Raw genomic sequence first — 13836 nt, 5'->3', positions numbered from 1 at the left:
TCACCTTTTGTGAAAATTTAAAGATTTAGGATTTTTGACATGTGATCAAGAAAAAGGGGGAGGCATGTCAGAAATAAATTTTTAAAAATAGACCAATTTCTCAGAAAATGATTACTTTTAAAACTATTTCTTCATTAATATTGTTAAAAAACAAGTTGTGATTGATATTTTTTATTTGAAAAGTCAGAAAAAGTTCTTTGCAAATATTTAATGCATTTCAGTATGGTAGAATATTTTCACTTTTTTGCTCGCACAACTTGGTTACCCTATATTTAAAAATCAAATATTTAAAAAAGTGCTTGTCACATTTCACTGAAACTTTGCAAATGCATTCAGTATGTGTGTAGGAAGATACCTGTATAGTTATTTATTTTTTCTAAGACAAAAAGTGACCCTTTAGGTTACAGACCACCAATTCAACCAATGAGCATATGGAACGTACGCAAAAATAGTCCTACGCAGAAATTACCCCTGTTCCTCATAGTGCTGTGAAAAAAGTTCTCATCTTATTTTAAAAATTTAAACAGTTTCTGAAAGGAAAAACATTTCTGTACATTTTATAGGTGCATTTTGCTTCTTGTGATGTGAAGCCTAATCTCCATAATGATTTTTAAATATACCCCTATCTTGTGAAAACACTGGGATTTCCCATGCTATTTATAGACCCTTCACTTCCGGTGACCAGTACTGCACTGCAAGTCTGCTAACCCCACATGCCATTCTGGGGATTGTGAGCTGACATATGTAGAATCAGGCTGATATATAGTCATCTGCAGGTTAAAGTTAAGGTAAAGTCCAGAGAAGCCATTGAATATTGTGAAATTAGCATAGAAGCCTATGGGAAGCGGAATTAGTGGTTTTTAGCCTGAAGATGAAGCCATGACAAAATGAAAAGTTTCTTGAAATAGCTTTAAACTACTTGAAGATCTTGTTAACTTTGCCATGAGAGGAATACACTACAAAAAGCCTTCAAAATATGCATTTTTTTAAGTTATAGGTCCAAATTATGGAAAATTGGTCTTTTTGGCTGATTTTTATGTCCTATCTTGTAAAAAGTGTAGAAAATTTAGTAAAAATATCAAATATTAAACTTTGAGGGCTATATTTACCTAAATATGGTAGTAATAAGCACTTGAAATCAAGTTTTGTGTAGATTTGAGCAAAAATTAGGTTAGAAATGAGGAAAAACTCACTTTCATTACTGCGGTTAAGGCCATATAAGCATTCCCCTATGGCAACATGGAAAATCCATTATTGAGCACTTTTTTTGCTTTAGGTGCCCTTTACTGGTCATGTTTCAATGTGAAAACACTGTATTTACAAATTTAAAGCCAAATATATCACCTTTTGTGAAAATTTAAAGATTTAGGATTTTTGACATGTGATCAAGAAAAAGGGGGAGGCATGTCAGAAATAAATTTTTAAAAATAGACCAATTTCTCAGAAAATGATTACTTTTAAAACTATTTCTTCATTAATATTGTTAAAAAACAAGTTGTGATTGATATTTTTTATTTGAAAAGTCAGAAAAAGTTCTTTGCAAATATTTAATGCATTTCAGTATGGTAGAATATTTTCACTTTTTTGCTCGCACAACTTGGTTACCCTATATTTAAAAATCAAATATTTAAAAAAGTGCTTGTCACATTTCACTGAAACTTTGCAAATGCATTCAGTATGTGTGTAGGAAGATACCTGTATAGTTATTTATTTTTTCTAAGACAAAAAGTGACCCTTTAGGTTACAGACCACCAATTCAACCAATGAGCATTTGGAACGTACGCAAAAATAGTCCTACGCAGAAATTACCCCTGTTCCTCATAGTGCTGTGAAAAAAGTTCTCATCTTATTTTAAAAATTTAAACAGTTTCTGAAAGGAAAAACATTTCTGTACATTTTATAGGTGCATTTTGCTTCTTGTGATGTGAAGCCTAATCTCCATAATGATTTTTAAATATACCCCTATCTTGTGAAAACACTGGGATTTCCCATGCTATTTATAGACCCTTCACTTCCGGTGACCAGTACTGCACTGCAAGTCTGCTAACCCCACATGCCATTCTGGGGATTGTGAGCTGACATATGTAGAATCAGGCTGATATATAGTCATCTGCAGGTTAAAGTTAAGGTAAAGTCCAGAGAAGCCATTGAATATTGTGAAATTAGCATAGAAGCCTATGGGAAGTGGAATTAGTGGTTTTTAGCCTGAAGATGAAGCCATGACAAAATGAAAAGTTTCTTGAAATAGCTTTAAACTACTTGAAGATCTTGTTAACTTTGCCATGAGAGGAATACACTACAAAAAGCCTTCAAAATATGCATTTTTTTAAGTTATAGGTCCAAATTATGGAAAATTGGTCTTTTTGGCTGATTTTTATGTCCTATCTTGTAAAAAGTGTAGAAAATTTAGTAAAAATATCAAATATTAAACTTTGAGGGCTATATTTACCTAAATATGGTAGTAATAAGCACTTGAAATCAAGTTTTGTGTAGATTTGAGCAAAAATTAGGTTAGAAATGAGGAAAAACTCACTTTCATTACTGCGGTTAAGGCCATATAAGCATTCCCCTATGGCAACATGGAAAATCCATTATTGAGCACTTTTTTTGCTTTAGGTGCCCTTTACTGGTCATGTTTCAATGTGAAAACACTGTATTTACAAATTTAAAGCCAAATATATCACCTTTTGTGAAAATTTAAAGATTTAGGATTTTTGACATGTGATCAAGAAAAAGGGGGAGGCATGTCAGAAATAAATTTTTAAAAATAGACCAATTTCTCAGAAAATGATTACTTTTAAAACTATTTCTTCATTAATATTGTTAAAAAACAAGTTGTGATTGATATTTTTTATTTGAAAAGTCAGAAAAAGTTCTTTGCAAATATTTAATGCATTTCAGTATGGTAGAATATTTTCACTTTTTTGCTCGCACAACTTGGTTACCCTATATTTAAAAATCAAATATTTAAAAAAGTGCTTGTCACATTTCACTGAAACTTTGCAAATGCATTCAGTATGTGTGTAGGAAGATACCTGTATAGTTATTTATTTTTTCTAAGACAAAAAGTGACCCTTTAGGTTACAGACCACCAATTCAACCAATGAGCATATGGAACGTACGCAAAAATAGTCCTACGCAGAAATTACCCCTGTTCCTCATAGTGCTGTGAAAAAAGTTCTCATCTTATTTTAAAAATTTAAACAGTTTCTGAAAGGAAAAACATTTCTGTACATTTTATAGGTGCATTTTGCTTCTTGTGATGTGAAGCCTAATCTCCATAATGATTTTTAAATATACCCCTATCTTGTGAAAACACTGGGATTTCCCATGCTATTTATAGACCCTTCACTTCCGGTGACCAGTACTGCACTGCAAGTCTGCTAACCCCACATGCCATTCTGGGGATTGTGAGCTGACATATGTAGAATCAGGCTGATATATAGTCATCTGCAGGTTAAAGTTAAGGTAAAGTCCAGAGAAGCCATTGAATATTGTGAAATTAGCATAGAAGCCTATGGGAAGCGGAATTAGTGGTTTTTAGCCTGAAGATGAAGCCATGACAAAATGAAAAGTTTCTTGAAATAGCTTTAAACTACTTGAAGATCTTGTTAACTTTGCCATGAGAGGAATACACTACAAAAAGCTTTCAAAATATGCATTTTTTTAAGTTATAGGTCCAAATTATGGAAAATTGGTCTTTTTGGCTGATTTTTATGTCCTATCTTGTAAAAAGTGTAGAAAATTTAGTAAAAATATCAAATATTAAACTTTGAGGGCTATATTTACCTAAATATGGTAGTAATAAGCACTTGAAATCAAGTTTTGTGTAGATTTGAGCAAAAATTAGGTTAGAAATGAGGAAAAACTCACTTTCATTACTGCGGTTAAGGCCATATAAGCATTCCCCTATGGCAACATGGAAAATCCATTATTGAGCACTTTTTTTGCTTTAGGTGCCCTTTACTGGTCATGTTTCAATGTGAAAACACTGTATTTACAAATTTAAAGCCAAATATATCACCTTTTGTGAAAATTTAAAGATTTAGGATTTTTGACATGTGATCAAGAAAAAGGGGGAGGCATGTCAGAAATAAATTTTTAAAAATAGACCAATTTCTCAGAAAATGATTACTTTTAAAACTATTTCTTCATTAATATTGTTAAAAAACAAGTTGTGATTGATATTTTTTATTTGAAAAGTCAGAAAAAGTTCTTTGCAAATATTTAATGCATTTCAGTATGGTAGAATATTTTCACTTTTTTGCTCGCACAACTTGGTTACCCTATATTTAAAAATCAAATATTTAAAAAAGTGCTTGTCACATTTCACTGAAACTTTGCAAATGCATTCAGTATGTGTGTAGGAAGATACCTGTATAGTTATTTATTTTTTCTAAGACAAAAAGTGACCCTTTAGGTTACAGACCACCAATTCAACCAATGAGCATTTGGAACGTACGCAAAAATAGTCCTACGCAGAAATTACCCCTGTTCCTCATAGTGCTGTGAAAAAAGTTCTCATCTTATTTTAAAAATTTAAACAGTTTCTGAAAGGAAAAACATTTCTGTACATTTTATAGGTGCATTTTGCTTCTTGTGATGTGAAGCCTAATCTCCATAATGATTTTTAAATATACCCCTATCTTGTGAAAACACTGGGATTTCCCATGCTATTTATAGACCCTTCACTTCCGGTGACCAGTACTGCACTGCAAGTCTGCTAACCCCACATGCCATTCTGGGGATTGTGAGCTGACATATGTAGAATCAGGCTGATATATAGTCATCTGCAGGTTAAAGTTAAGGTAAAGTCCAGAGAAGCCATTGAATATTGTGAAATTAGCATAGAAGCCTATGGGAAGTGGAATTAGTGGTTTTTAGCCTGAAGATGAAGCCATGACAAAATGAAAAGTTTCTTGAAATAGCTTTAAACTACTTGAAGATCTTGTTAACTTTGCCATGAGAGGAATACACTACAAAAAGCCTTCAAAATATGCATTTTTTTAAGTTATAGGTCCAAATTATGGAAAATTGGTCTTTTTGGCTGATTTTTATGTCCTATCTTGTAAAAAGTGTAGAAAATTTAGTAAAAATATCAAATATTAAACTTTGAGGGCTATATTTACCTAAATATGGTAGTAATAAGCACTTGAAATCAAGTTTTGTGTAGATTTGAGCAAAAATTAGGTTAGAAATGAGGAAAAACTCACTTTCATTACTGCGGTTAAGGCCATATAAGCATTCCCCTATGGCAACATGGAAAATCCATTATTGAGCACTTTTTTTGCTTTAGGTGCCCTTTACTGGTCATGTTTCAATGTGAAAACACTGTATTTACAAATTTAAAGCCAAATATATCACCTTTTGTGAAAATTTAAAGATTTAGGATTTTTGACATGTGATCAAGAAAAAGGGGGAGGCATGTCAGAAATAAATTTTTAAAAATAGACCAATTTCTCAGAAAATGATTACTTTTAAAACTATTTCTTCATTAATATTGTTAAAAAACAAGTTGTGATTGATATTTTTTATTTGAAAAGTCAGAAAAAGTTCTTTGCAAATATTTAATGCATTTCAGTATGGTAGAATATTTTCACTTTTTTGCTCGCACAACTTGGTTACCCTATATTTAAAAATCAAATATTTAAAAAAGTGCTTGTCACATTTCACTGAAACTTTGCAAATGCATTCAGTATGTGTGTAGGAAGATACCTGTATAGTTATTTATTTTTTCTAAGACAAAAAGTGACCCTTTAGGTTACAGACCACCAATTCAACCAATGAGCATTTGGAACGTACGCAAAAATAGTCCTACGCAGAAATTACCCCTGTTCCTCATAGTGCTGTGAAAAAAGTTCTCATCTTATTTTAAAAATTTAAACAGTTTCTGAAAGGAAAAACATTTCTGTACATTTTATAGGTGCATTTTGCTTCTTGTGATGTGAAGCCTAATCTCCATAATGATTTTTAAATATACCCCTATCTTGTGAAAACACTGGGATTTCCCATGCTATTTATAGACCCTTCACTTCCGGTGACCAGTACTGCACTGCAAGTCTGCTAACCCCACATGCCATTCTGGGGATTGTGAGCTGACATATGTAGAATCAGGCTGATATATAGTCATCTGCAGGTTAAAGTTAAGGTAAAGTCCAGAGAAGCCATTGAATATTGTGAAATTAGCATAGAAGCCTATGGGAAGTGGAATTAGTGGTTTTTAGCCTGAAGATGAAGCCATGACAAAATGAAAAGTTTCTTGAAATAGCTTTAAACTACTTGAAGATCTTGTTAACTTTGCCATGAGAGGAATACACTACAAAAAGCCTTCAAAATATGCATTTTTTTAAGTTATAGGTCCAAATTATGGAAAATTGGTCTTTTTGGCTGATTTTTATGTCCTATCTTGTAAAAAGTGTAGAAAATTTAGTAAAAATATCAAATATTAAACTTTGAGGGCTATATTTACCTAAATATGGTAGTAATAAGCACTTGAAATCAAGTTTTGTGTAGATTTGAGCAAAAATTAGGTTAGAAATGAGGAAAAACTCACTTTCATTACTGCGGTTAAGGCCATATAAGCATTCCCCTATGGCAACATGGAAAATCCATTATTGAGCACTTTTTTTGCTTTAGGTGCCCTTTACTGGTCATGTTTCAATGTGAAAACACTGTATTTACAAATTTAAAGCCAAATATATCACCTTTTGTGAAAATTTAAAGATTTAGGATTTTTGACATGTGATCAAGAAAAAGGGGGAGGCATGTCAGAAATAAATTTTTAAAAATAGACCAATTTCTCAGAAAATGATTACTTTTAAAACTATTTCTTCATTAATATTGTTAAAAAACAAGTTGTGATTGATATTTTTTATTTGAAAAGTCAGAAAAAGTTCTTTGCAAATATTTAATGCATTTCAGTATGGTAGAATATTTTCACTTTTTTGCTCGCACAACTTGGTTACCCTATATTTAAAAATCAAATATTTAAAAAAGTGCTTGTCACATTTCACTGAAACTTTGCAAATGCATTCAGTATGTGTGTAGGAAGATACCTGTATAGTTATTTATTTTTTCTAAGACAAAAAGTGACCCTTTAGGTTACAGACCACCAATTCAACCAATGAGCATATGGAACGTACGCAAAAATAGTCCTACGCAGAAATTACCCCTGTTCCTCATAGTGCTGTGAAAAAAGTTCTCATCTTATTTTAAAAATTTAAACAGTTTCTGAAAGGAAAAACATTTCTGTACATTTTATAGGTGCATTTTGCTTCTTGTGATGTGAAGCCTAATCTCCATAATGATTTTTAAATATACCCCTATCTTGTGAAAACACTGGGATTTCCCATGCTATTTATAGACCCTTCACTTCCGGTGACCAGTACTGCACTGCAAGTCTGCTAACCCCACATGCCATTCTGGGGATTGTGAGCTGACATATGTAGAATCAGGCTGATATATAGTCATCTGCAGGTTAAAGTTAAGGTAAAGTCCAGAGAAGCCATTGAATATTGTGAAATTAGCATAGAAGCCTATGGGAAGTGGAATTAGTGGTTTTTAGCCTGAAGATGAAGCCATGACAAAATGAAAAGTTTCTTGAAATAGCTTTAAACTACTTGAAGATCTTGTTAACTTTGCCATGAGAGGAATACACTACAAAAAGCCTTCAAAATATGCATTTTTTTAAGTTATAGGTCCAAATTATGGAAAATTGGTCTTTTTGGCTGATTTTTATGTCCTATCTTGTAAAAAGTGTAGAAAATTTAGTAAAAATATCAAATATTAAACTTTGAGGGCTATATTTACCTAAATATGGTAGTAATAAGCACTTGAAATCAAGTTTTGTGTAGATTTGAGCAAAAATTAGGTTAGAAATGAGGAAAAACTCACTTTCATTACTGCGGTTAAGGCCATATAAGCATTCCCCTATGGCAACATGGAAAATCCATTATTGAGCACTTTTTTTGCTTTAGGTGCCCTTTACTGGTCATGTTTCAATGTGAAAACACTGTATTTACAAATTTAAAGCCAAATATATCACCTTTTGTGAAAATTTAAAGATTTAGGATTTTTGACATGTGATCAAGAAAAAGGGGGAGGCATGTCAGAAATAAATTTTTAAAAATAGACCAATTTCTCAGAAAATGATTACTTTTAAAACTATTTCTTCATTAATATTGTTAAAAAACAAGTTGTGATTGATATTTTTTATTTGAAAAGTCAGAAAAAGTTCTTTGCAAATATTTAATGCATTTCAGTATGGTAGAATATTTTCACTTTTTTGCTCGCACAACTTGGTTACCCTATATTTAAAAATCAAATATTTAAAAAAGTGCTTGTCACATTTCACTGAAACTTTGCAAATGCATTCAGTATGTGTGTAGGAAGATACCTGTATAGTTATTTATTTTTTCTAAGACAAAAAGTGACCCTGAAGATGAAGCCATGACAAAATGAAAAGTTTCTTGAAATAGCTTTAAACTACTTGAAGATCTTGTTAACTTTGCCATGAGAGGAATACACTACAAAAAGCCTTCAAAATATGCATTTTTTTAAGTTATAGGTCCAAATTATGGAAAATTGGTCTTTTTGGCTGATTTTTATGTCCTATCTTGTAAAAAGTGTAGAAAATTTAGTAAAAATATCAAATATTAAACTTTGAGGGCTATATTTACCTAAATATGGTAGTAATAAGCACTTGAAATCAAGTTTTGTGTAGATTTGAGCAAAAATTAGGTTAGAAATGAGGAAAAACTCACTTTCATTACTGCGGTTAAGGCCATATAAGCATTCCCCTATGGCAACATGGAAAATCCATTATTGAGCACTTTTTTTGCTTTAGGTGCCCTTTACTGGTCATGTTTCAATGTGAAAACACTGTATTTACAAATTTAAAGCCAAATATATCACCTTTTGTGAAAATTTAAAGATTTAGGATTTTTGACATGTGATCAAGAAAAAGGGGGAGGCATGTCAGAAATAAATTTTTAAAAATAGACCAATTTCTCAGAAAATGATTACTTTTAAAACTATTTCTTCATTAATATTGTTAAAAAACAAGTTGTGATTGATATTTTTTATTTGAAAAGTCAGAAAAAGTTCTTTGCAAATATTTAATGCATTTCAGTATGGTAGAATATTTTCACTTTTTTGCTCGCACAACTTGGTTACCCTATATTTAAAAATCAAATATTTAAAAAAGTGCTTGTCACATTTCACTGAAACTTTGCAAATGCATTCAGTATGTGTGTAGGAAGATACCTGTATAGTTATTTATTTTTTCTAAGACAAAAAGTGACCCTTTAGGTTACAGACCACCAATTCAACCAATGAGCATTTGGAATGTACGCAAAAATAGTCCTACGCAGAAATTACCCCTGTTCCTCATAGTGCTGTGAAAAAAGTTCTCATCTTATTTTAAAAATTTAAACAGTTTCTGAAAGGAAAAACATTTCTGTACATTTTATAGGTGCATTTTGCTTCTTGTGATGTGAAGCCTAATCTCCATAATGATTTTTAAATATACCCCTATCTTGTGAAAACACTGGGATTTCCCATGCTATTTATAGACCCTTCACTTCCGGTGACCAGTACTGCACTGCAAGTCTGCTAACCCCACATGCCATTCTGGGGATTGTGAGCTGACATATGTAGAATCAGGCTGATATATAGTCATCTGCAGGTTAAAGTTAAGGTAAAGTCCAGAGAAGCCATTGAATATTGTGAAATTAGCATAGAAGCCTATGGGAAGTGGAATTAGTGGTTTTTAGCCTGAAGATGAAGCCATGACAAAATGAAAAGTTTCTTGAAATAGCTTTAAACTACTTGAAGATCTTGTTAACTTTGCCATGAGAGGAATACACTACAAAAAGCCTTCAAAATATGCATTTTTTTAAGTTATAGGTCCAAATTATGGAAAATTGGTCTTTTTGGCTGATTTTTATGTCCTATCTTGTAAAAAGTGTAGAAAATTTAGTAAAAATATCAAATATTAAACTTTGAGGGCTATATTTACCTAAATATGGTAGTAATAAGCACTTGAAATCAAGTTTTGTGTAGATTTGAGCAAAAATTAGGTTAGAAATGAGGAAAAACTCACTTTCATTACTGCGGTTAAGGCCATATAAGCATTCCCCTATGGCAACATGGAAAATCCATTATTGAGCACTTTTTTTGCTTTAGGTGCCCTTTACTGGTCATGTTTCAATGTGAAAACACTGTATTTACAAATTTAAAGCCAAATATATCACCTTTTGTGAAAATTTAAAGATTTAGGATTTTTGACATGTGATCAAGAAAAAGGGGGAGGCATGTCAGAAATAAATTTTTAAAAATAGACCAATTTCTCAGAAAATGATTACTTTTAAAACTATTTCTTCATTAATATTGTTAAAAAACAAGTTGTGATTGATATTTTTTATTTGAAAAGTCAGAAAAAGTTCTTTGCAAATATTTAATGCATTTCAGTATGGTAGAATATTTTCACTTTTTTGCTCGCACAACTTGGTTACCCTATATTTAAAAATCAAATATTTAAAAAAGTGCTTGTCACATTTCACTGAAACTTTGCAAATGCATTCAGTATGTGTGTAGGAAGATACCTGTATAGTTATTTATTTTTTCTAAGACAAAAAGTGACCCTTTAGGTTACAGACCACCAATTCAACCAATGAGCATTTGGAACGTACGCAAAAATAGTCCTACGCAGAAATTACCCCTGTTCCTCATAGTGCTGTGAAAAAAGTTCTCATCTTATTTTAAAAATTTAAACAGTTTCTGAAAGGAAAAACATTTCTGTACATTTTATAGGTGCATTTTGCTTCTTGTGATGTGAAGCCTAATCTCCATAATGATTTTTAAATATACCCCTATCTTGTGAAAACACTGGGATTTCCCATGCTATTTATAGACCCTTCACTTCCGGTGACCAGTACTGCACTGCAAGTCTGCTAACCCCACATGCCATTCTGGGGATTGTGAGCTGACATATGTAGAATCAGGCTGATATATAGTCATCTGCAGGTTAAAGTTAAGGTAAAGTCCAGAGAAGCCATTGAATATTGTGAAATTAGCATAGAAGCCTATGGGAAGTGGAATTAGTGGTTTTTAGCCTGAAGATGAAGCCATGACAAAATGAAAAGTTTCTTGAAATAGCTTTAAACTACTTGAAGATCTTGTTAACTTTGCCATGAGAGGAATACACTACAAAAAGCCTTCAAAATATGCATTTTTTTAAGTTATAGGTCCAAATTATGGAAAATTGGTCTTTTTGGCTGATTTTTATGTCCTATCTTGTAAAAAGTGTAGAAAATTTAGTAAAAATATCAAATATTAAACTTTGAGGGCTATATTTACCTAAATATGGTAGTAATAAGCACTTGAAATCAAGTTTTGTGTAGATTTGAGCAAAAATTAGGTTAGAAATGAGGAAAAACTCACTTTCATTACTGCGGTTAAGGCCATATAAGCATTCCCCTATGGCAACATGGAAAATCCATTATTGAGCACTTTTTTTGCTTTAGGTGCCCTTTACTGGTCATGTTTCAATGTGAAAACACTGTATTTACAAATTTAAAGCCAAATATATCACCTTTTGTGAAAATTTAAAGATTTAGGATTTTTGACATGTGATCAAGAAAAAGGGGGAGGCATGTCAGAAATAAATTTTTAAAAATATACCAATTTCTCAGAAAATGATTACTTTTAAAACTATTTCTTCATTAATATTGTTAAAAAACAAGTTGTGATTGATATTTTTTATTTGAAAAGTCAGAAAAAGTTCTTTGCAAATATTTAATGCATTTCAGTATGGTAGAATATTTTCACTTTTTTGCTCGCACAACTTGGTTACCCTATATTTAAAAATCAAATATTTAAAAAAGTGCTTGTCACATTTCACTGAAACTTTGCAAATGCATTCAGTATGTGTGTAGGAAGATACCTGTATAGTTATTTATTTTTTCTAAGACAAAAAGTGACCCTTTAGGTTACAGACCACCAATTCAACCAATGAGCATTTGGAACGTACGCAAAAATAGTCCTACGCAGAAATTACCCCTGTTCCTCATAGTGCTGTGAAAAAAGTTCTCATCTTATTTTAAAAATTTAAACAGTTTCTGAAAGGAAAAACATTTCTGTACATTTTATAGGTGCATTTTGCTTCTTGTGATGTGAAGCCTAATCTCCATAATGATTTTTAAATATACCCCTATCTTGTGAAAACACTGGGATTTCCCATGCTATTTATAGACCCTTCACTTCCGGTGACCAGTACTGCACTGCAAGTCTGCTAACCCCACATGCCATTCTGGGGATTGTGAGCTGACATATGTAGAATCAGGCTGATATATAGTCATCTGCAGGTTAAAGTTAAGGTAAAGTCCAGAGAAGCCATTGAATATTGTGAAATTAGCATAGAAGCCTATGGGAAGTGGAATTAGTGGTTTTTAGCCTGAAGATGAAGCCATGACAAAATGAAAAGTTTCTTGAAATAGCTTTAAACTACTTGAAGATCTTGTTAACTTTGCCATGAGAGGAATACACTACAAAAAGCCTTCAAAATATGCATTTTTTTAAGTTATAGGTCCAAATTATGGAAAATTGGTCTTTTTGGCTGATTTTTATGTCCTATCTTGTAAAAAGTGTAGAAAATTTAGTAAAAATATCAAATATTAAACTTTGAGGGCTATATTTACCTAAATATGGTAGTAATAAGCACTTGAAATCAAGTTTTGTGTAGATTTGAGCAAAAATTAGGTTAGAAATGAGGAAAAACTCACTTTCATTACTGCGGTTAAGGCCATATAAGCATTCCCCTATGGCAACATGGAAAATCCATTATTGAGCACTTTTTTTGCTTTAGGTGCCCTTTACTGGTCATGTTTCAATGTGAAAACACTGTATTTACAAATTTAAAGCCAAATATATCACCTTTTGTGAAAATTTAAAGATTTAGGATTTTTGACATGTGATCAAGAAAAAGGGGGAGGCATGTCAGAAATAAATTTTTAAAAATAGACCAATTTCTCAGAAAATGATTACTTTTAAAACTATTTCTTCATTAATATTGTTAAAAAACAAGTTGTGATTGATATTTTTTATTTGAAAAGTCAGAAAAAGTTCTTTGCAAATATTTAATGCATTTCAGTATGGTAGAATATTTTCACTTTTTTGCTCGCACAACTTGGTTACCCTATATTTAAAAATCAAATATTTAAAAAAGTGCTTGTCACATTTCACTGAAACTTTGCAAATGCATTCAGTATGTGTGTAGGAAGATACCTGTATAGTTATTTATTTTTTCTAAGACAAAAAGTGACCCTTTAGGTTACAGACCACCAATTCAACCAATGAGCATTTGGAACGTACGCAAAAATAGTCCTACGCAGAAATTACCCCTGTTCCTCATAGTGCTGTGAAAAAAGTTCTCATCTTATTTTAAAAATTTAAACAGTTTCTGAAAGGAAAAACATTTCTGTACATTTTATAGGTGCATTTTGCTTCTTGTGATGTGAAGCCTAATCTCCATAATGATTTTTAAATATACCCCTATCTTGTGAAAACACTGGGATTTCCCATGCTATTTATAGACCCTTCACTTCCGGTGACCAGTACTGCACTGCAAGTCTGCTAACCCCACATGCCATTCTGGGGATTGTGAGCTGACATATGTAGAATCAGGCTGATATATAGTCATCTGCAGGTTAAAGTTAAGGTAAAGTCCAGAGAAGCCATTGAATATTGTGAAATTAGCATAGAAGCCTATGGGAAGTGGAATTAGTGGTTTTTAGCCTGAAGATGAAGCCATGACAAAATGAAAAGTTTCTTGAAATA

The sequence above is a fragment of the Perna viridis genome, chromosome 15 (assembly GCF_037379345.1).
Source record: "Perna viridis isolate PV_CMFRI_1.1 ecotype Kerala chromosome 15, ASM3737934v1, whole genome shotgun sequence".
Lineage (NCBI taxonomy): Eukaryota > Metazoa > Mollusca > Bivalvia > Mytilida > Mytilidae > Perna > Perna viridis.
This window is presented reverse-complemented; position numbering follows the sequence as displayed.